The sequence below is a fragment of the Carassius auratus genome, chromosome 13, assembly GCF_003368295.1.
Source record: "Carassius auratus strain Wakin chromosome 13, ASM336829v1, whole genome shotgun sequence".
Classification (NCBI taxonomy): Eukaryota; Metazoa; Chordata; class Actinopteri; order Cypriniformes; family Cyprinidae; genus Carassius; species Carassius auratus.
In genome coordinates this window covers 8,347,301-8,353,723 of record NC_039255.1, presented here as the reverse complement: position 1 = coordinate 8,353,723, position 6,423 = coordinate 8,347,301, and the positions used below count along the sequence as shown (strand labels likewise).

Here is a 6,423-nt window from a genome sequence, read left to right as displayed (position 1 = left end):
AAACATCTTTTATAGAATGCATAACTGAATGCAAGTTTGTCTGCCCACAACTTTTGTTGGAAATTACCACCACAGACTTAAACAACACAAACTAGGAGGATCACAGTTCAACATGATTTGCTCTGTTTCAGCATTTCAAATTAAACCTGAATGTCTTGAATATGCTTATAGAAATGTCCTTAGAGAGAGAGAGAGAGAGAGAGAGAGAGTCATATGGTAGCACATATGGTGTACCCACAGGCTCCTTAACGAACTTATGACTGTGGGGACATTTTTTATGCTTTATGACATTTGCTTCCTTTTTATAGTAGATCAGTAAAATCATCTGTTAAATGACTAAATGTAGATGTAAATCAGACATGTAAATTTAAACCAGATGAACCAGTTGGTGATACTGTAAGTCATTTGAATGGCAGTGGAGCTGCTGTTAAATGTTATCCCCAAGCCTTAAAGTAACACAATAATTTTGTTTGTCCTGTGTGGGAGATTTATAAACAGAAACAAACTCAGATTCACTTGCATGTCCGTATGCTTTGAGATTTACTCTTCATATACAACAAGAAATGCATATAATATTGATACACTCTAAATATTCTGGGTGAATGCATTGGGTTTGTTTTTTGTTATCCTGTTTTATCTATGGGGGACAATTTATTATTTAGAACACCTAATTATTATTATTTATTTGACAATATAACCCAGATAGCAAAATGCACTCGGATCAGTTCCGGTTTGATTATAACCTGCCGGAGACTTACCCCTCAGTTCAGCTCCATCTGCCACACTTGGGCAGGATACCTGTGTAGGTAATCACTGCCCAATTCCAGCCCGGATCAAATGTGCCAGATGCAGGAACCGTTAACTCGACAACCTGCTACATCCAAGCCAAAATCAGGCCATCACTCATTTGCACGATATACCGTAGCATGTCAGACGTGGCCCAGTTTCATTTCAATATCTACTGTACTGTTTATTAAAAGTTCATTTAATATAGATACTTTATACAGATTTTAATACATAAATGACATGACTTAACAAATCTATAAACATCTTATTATTGTGAATGCAAAGTCCATTAAAAAAACTCACTTGATCAAGCTGGCATTAGGAGAAATTTATTTACACAACAATGCATTTTCAAAACAATTGAATTACATTAGCAGTTATACAGTAAGTGTAAATAAAACATTTAACACATTTTTCTAAATTTCCCATGCATTTACTTATACATGGATTGTACAACTGAATGGCCTGGTTTCACTTAGAGGGCTTGGATTAAGCCAGGGTTAAGCCTTAGTTGAATTAGGACATTTTGTGTGTTTATTAATTAATTTATTTATTTATTTTTATTATGCACCTTAGAAAAAAAATTACTGGTGTGTATCTTGATACAAATCAATGGCACTGGCATATTTTAAGATATGTAAGTGCAAGTTGCTTTCAGTTAAAATAGCTCAAACATGCATTTTATTCTGGGACTAGGCTTAAACCTTGTCTGTGAAACTAGGCATAATAAGTACAACTTAAAACATTAAAAGTGTAAAAAGTGTTTTGAACAACACATTGGTAACTGGCAAAGTTTTGGAATTAAACGCATTTTGTACCCTGATGAAATTATTTAAATCATTATCTAATGCTTACTAAGGACCATTTTTGAGGGAAACAGTGACTATACTGTTCCGTGATTGTTCCTCATTTTCCAAATGTCTTATCAGGATTTGTGGTTGATGTGTTACATGTCTGTATACATCTTAATCCTGTGAGTTTCTTGTTTGGGAACTTCCATTTCTGCACCTGTAAAGAGCAATTAACATAGAAGTTACTGAAGGTCTAACTTAAAGCGCCAAACTAAATCCTATACTGTAATAGGGGAGGGAACAATTTAGGTGTGGTATGGTAAATAAATAAACAAACCTAAACTTAAACCAGCCAGTTAGGATTTGCTAGTTTAGCTGGTTTAAGGTAGGCTACTGTCTGGTCACAGTCAGCTGAAACGTGCCAAATCCTCTTTAAACCAGGACTCACATGACCAAACTGAAAGACCAGAAATAGACAAAAAAACAACAATAACAACCACAAAAAACAACAATCATGTATGTATTTATATATATTGGTTCTTATTAGAATTATTAGTTGTGCTGTTTTGTTTTGGAAACAATTTAACATTATAGGTTATATAATATTTATCTTTATTGGACATGGCTGTAATTTTCAACACCTTCATAAAACTAAAATGCCTGAAGTGGATCATTATAATTAGGAAGGGACTGAATAACGTTTTCAATAATAAGGGAAGGAATCAGATATTAACGCCTTTGATAGGAACCGGTGTTGTACCGGCTTGTGTGTGAGCGCCTCCCTTAAACTCACTCTTACAACAGAACGCACTAAACACAAGTTTGGACAATATTTATGATCTACGACTCTAACCGCTTGAACATATCAAGATGTTATTCCCTTTTTTCTCTCTCTTTATTTTCAACCAGTCTAACTGATCTGTGCTTTTAAGTGTTCTGCGAAGACCGAACATAGGCGAATTTTTTAACGGCATGCAGAGGAATTAAGCAGTCGGGTGATCGGAGCGTCGAGGCTGTATCGCTCTGAAATCCAACCCGTGGATTGAGGCCTAAATCCCCACAGCGGATACATGTACGTGTTTTTAATTACTTAACTGCCAAAAAATTGGTAAACTATAACTGTTTGTTGCGTTTCAGGTTGTAGGTTTGATAACGCATCCGTTAACCCACGCAAATAGTGCGCCGTTCGTGAAGGCTGGTTATTTGACAAGCAAAACAGGCTAACGCTAGAGCTAACGTTAACTGTCTTTGAGGACGCAAATTCACACGACATGGATGAAAAACGAAGGCTTTGTTAACAAATCATGTTTAAACCTATGATATTACAGAAATCGATAATATAATACATTAGATAAATACGCTTACTTGTATTATAAAATGGTATCAAATGCTTGTTTAAATGTTTTATTTGAGAAATTTAATAAAATAGCTGTTTTCATGTATTTTATATGTGTTCATGTATTTTTATATAGGATTGTGGTTTATCAGTTGACATGAGGAAAGAAGATACTGAACCGAGTCAGGACGGGTGAGTCAAATAACGTTTACTTTACACTATGTAACGTTACTCAAATCACTGATAAAAATATGTTATTGTGTGTGTATTAATTTTGTGTAAATTAAATCAATCATAGTGGATTAAATAATGTTCCATCATCATTCAGTGAAAACGGATATATTTGTATAAAAATCAAACAACATATTATTCTGAACTGTATTTGATTATTCTAAACATATTTCAATATATTTCAAATGATTCGAAACTTATTGCTGTCAAATGAGTAAAACCTAGTTGAGCTGAAGGATAAAGTCAAAGCTTGATAAAAATGTACTATTAGAAGTTAGTTTTTAGGAGCTGCACTGTCTGTGATCCGTAAATATAGTCTTTTAATGTTATCTAATTATTCTTGTTCTAAATACGCCTGCCAAGATTTTTTGTTATATGTTACCATGAATGTTTTTTTCTGTAAACCATGGTAAAAATGCATGGTAGTCATAATTTTTTTGCCCAGGAGAATTAAACAGACACATTCTAATATACGAGAAAAAAAACTGAAGCTTTCATTAAACTTTCATTGTTTTGATTGCTTGAAAACCCGTTTCATCTTTGACCCATGTACATGCCCATAACAGTACAATGTCTGTCCATAAAGTATTTGTCCCATTCTTTTTCTCCGTATTCATCTTAAAATAAACCATTTGGCTTTTGAATGAATCATATAGATGAAAAGAAGCCACAGCATTTGATTTGAAGACCAAAAAGTCAGAACAAAGGTACAACAACGTGAACATTAATTATTGCTATGAATTGTGATCTTTAAGAATTATAGGTAACATAGTATTTCATTGGGAATTTAGCAATCAAGCACAATTTTAAAAGTTGAAATAACAGATATTTGGATTGTACTTAAACATATGGCATACTAAGCTCAACATGAGTTAACTAAAAACCGTGTCCAACAGATTTAACACTTATGTATTAAAGTCTTTAATTTTGAGAGAGAGTGAGCAGATAAAAGCATAAAACAGTAGGACATTCAAGGATATGAACATATCCCAAGCAGTAGGGTCACACTGATATCATAACCTAATTTTCACCGGAACAACTCGGAGGAAGGAAAGTAGCTGCCCTTGCACAAATAAGGCCTGTTTTCTGTTGTTCATTTTTGCGTATGCAATGCTTGACACTGGGGACGGGGCTGTTGTGCTCTTATCACCAGCTCGACACATGTTGGGAAGGAAAATCTAACTGTGGTTGATCTGATTTGACTTGTGGTTTGCATGTGACAGGCAGCTGCAGTTCGCCTCTCATTTAAGGTAGCTAATCTGTATTAATGAAAGCTAAAGCCCCTGATAATGCCACTAAGCGCGTGAAATCCTCCAGAGACCCCCGCAGGCTAGTCTAGCCAGCGTTAGCGGAGGTATTTACATTGAACCATCTGAAGTGTGCTGGACTTGTCAGGATCTTGCATCACACCTCAGTACTGTACTGTGACTTGCAAATAAGGGTGAATCATTCTGAAGACCTGTGGGGTGTGTGAAAGCATTCTGTGGTAATTCAGAACAAGCACAGGCAGGGCTTAAAGCTGTCATGGTGAAGAGCATCAAGAATACACTGTAGGAATGATATCTTGTATGCAAATCCATGCCTGTTTGCAGACGAGTATGCCGTTGCTATATTTGTGGGGTTTAAATGTCAAGAGGTAGTCAGACTCGTCTGATGAACTTGGGTCAGAGTTGCTTAGTGAAGTGGAAGTTCATGAGGTTTCACTTGTTACTTCAGGTTTTTTACCCAGTTGTCTTGTTTACAGTCGACTTACAAGCAATTTTCAGATTCTGTTCTCTTTCTAGTGTAAGATTTGTTCGTTAAAGTGAGTTGCACATTTTAGAAATGGTTCAGTTTTATGTTATAAATTTGTGTTGTGTAACGAGACATTCAAGTTAGTACATTTAAAGGGATAGTACACGAAAAAAAAAAAGCTGTAATTCTTTCAATCCTGTGTGCTTTTATTATTATACTTTTTTATTATTTGTGTTTCAGTGGAGGGGATGATTATCACTGAACTTGCACTATTATTAAAAAAATTGGGGTCAGTAGGATTGTAATAATATTTGATTAGCATTGTATACATTGTATAATTAAAGACTTTTAAAAGGTGAAAATTCTTACTGGCCTCAAACTTTTGAACAGTAATATTTTAGTCTGTTTCTCACACAGAGAAAAAATGAGTATGCTATTTTGTTAGTAAGCACAGTCGCACATAATATTGAATGCACACGTATGTGCATTTTTTTTTCTTTAACACATATTAATGCATCTTTTTGGCTAAATTTCAGTGTATAAAGTGTATTCCAACTTCTTCTCTGGTCCTTCTGCATGTGATGACACAACTGTTCAAATCGTTGATCTGTTCTTCCGCAGTTTTGCTGCCGATCGTTTGAGACAGGCCCTCCTCCAGTCCTGAATCGAGCATGACGGAGGTCCAGGCCACAGTTGAGTTCTCTGTGGGAGCTCCACAAGTTCTATAATGTGGATCTCTTCCAAAGAGGGTAAGAACATGTTTTAATACCCTTCTGTTCCACTAAAGATCTCATCCCAGAGAAAGTGTCATTCCAGGTTGGGTTGCACACAGGCAAAATATTTTCAAGGTTTATCTTGCTTGGAATCCACGACTAAAACAACAAAGAAATAGGGATGAACTGCATTTGAGCAAAGTTTGTTTAGTTTATGCAAAAAGAAGATGGTGAACGATGGAACGTGTTTGTAATAAGATGTTTGGCAAATTTGGAAGGAAGTTAATAGTCAATGATATTGTTCCACATCCCTTTTTAAGTTAGATTTATTTGAATGACACTTCTTGGTCTTCGAGTTGGTCATTTTGAACCTAATTGGTAAAGCCTAGTTTGTTCTTGATATTGAAAATAAAGCTGTTTGTTGTAAAATGCAATGCAGAGCACAAAGCTAAAACTCACCTTAGAAACTTGCAGCCAGCAACTCTCTTCTCCATTTAGGCACTCCCTATTAGGGATGTAACGATTAACCTTGAGCTGGTTGAAAATCGATTAAAATATGTGACGATTCAAATCGGTTGAAATGCTAAACAAATCGTGATTCATTAAAGGTATGAGTTTATCTGAATGCATGTCTGAGGGGAACTTACTGTCTTTAGAAAAGTTTAGATAGTATTTTTTCTGTTCATCTTGCCTCTGGACAATGCATATTAAAGTTCATAAGTGCAGCACTGCTTCATTTACAGTGGAGACCAAGGAAACACTTTAAGCGCCACCTGCTGGCAGAGTGAATATGCGTCTCATTCAGCTTGTCTGCTGTTTAATGCAGATATTT

The 6,423-nt window shown here is 35.4% G+C and overlaps 1 long non-coding RNA gene across 1 annotated transcript; it reads left to right on the top strand.

Annotated features, from left to right (window-relative positions):
- The first annotated feature begins 2,339 nt into the window (after nucleotides 1-2,339).
- On the top strand, nucleotides 2,340-5,586 carry LOC113113162 (uncharacterized). Its single transcript, XR_003293555.1, has 3 exons — nucleotides 2,340-2,649; nucleotides 3,050-3,105; nucleotides 5,500-5,586. It is a non-coding gene; the product is annotated as an uncharacterized LOC113113162 (long non-coding RNA).
- Nucleotides 5,587-6,423: the final 837 nt, after the last annotated feature.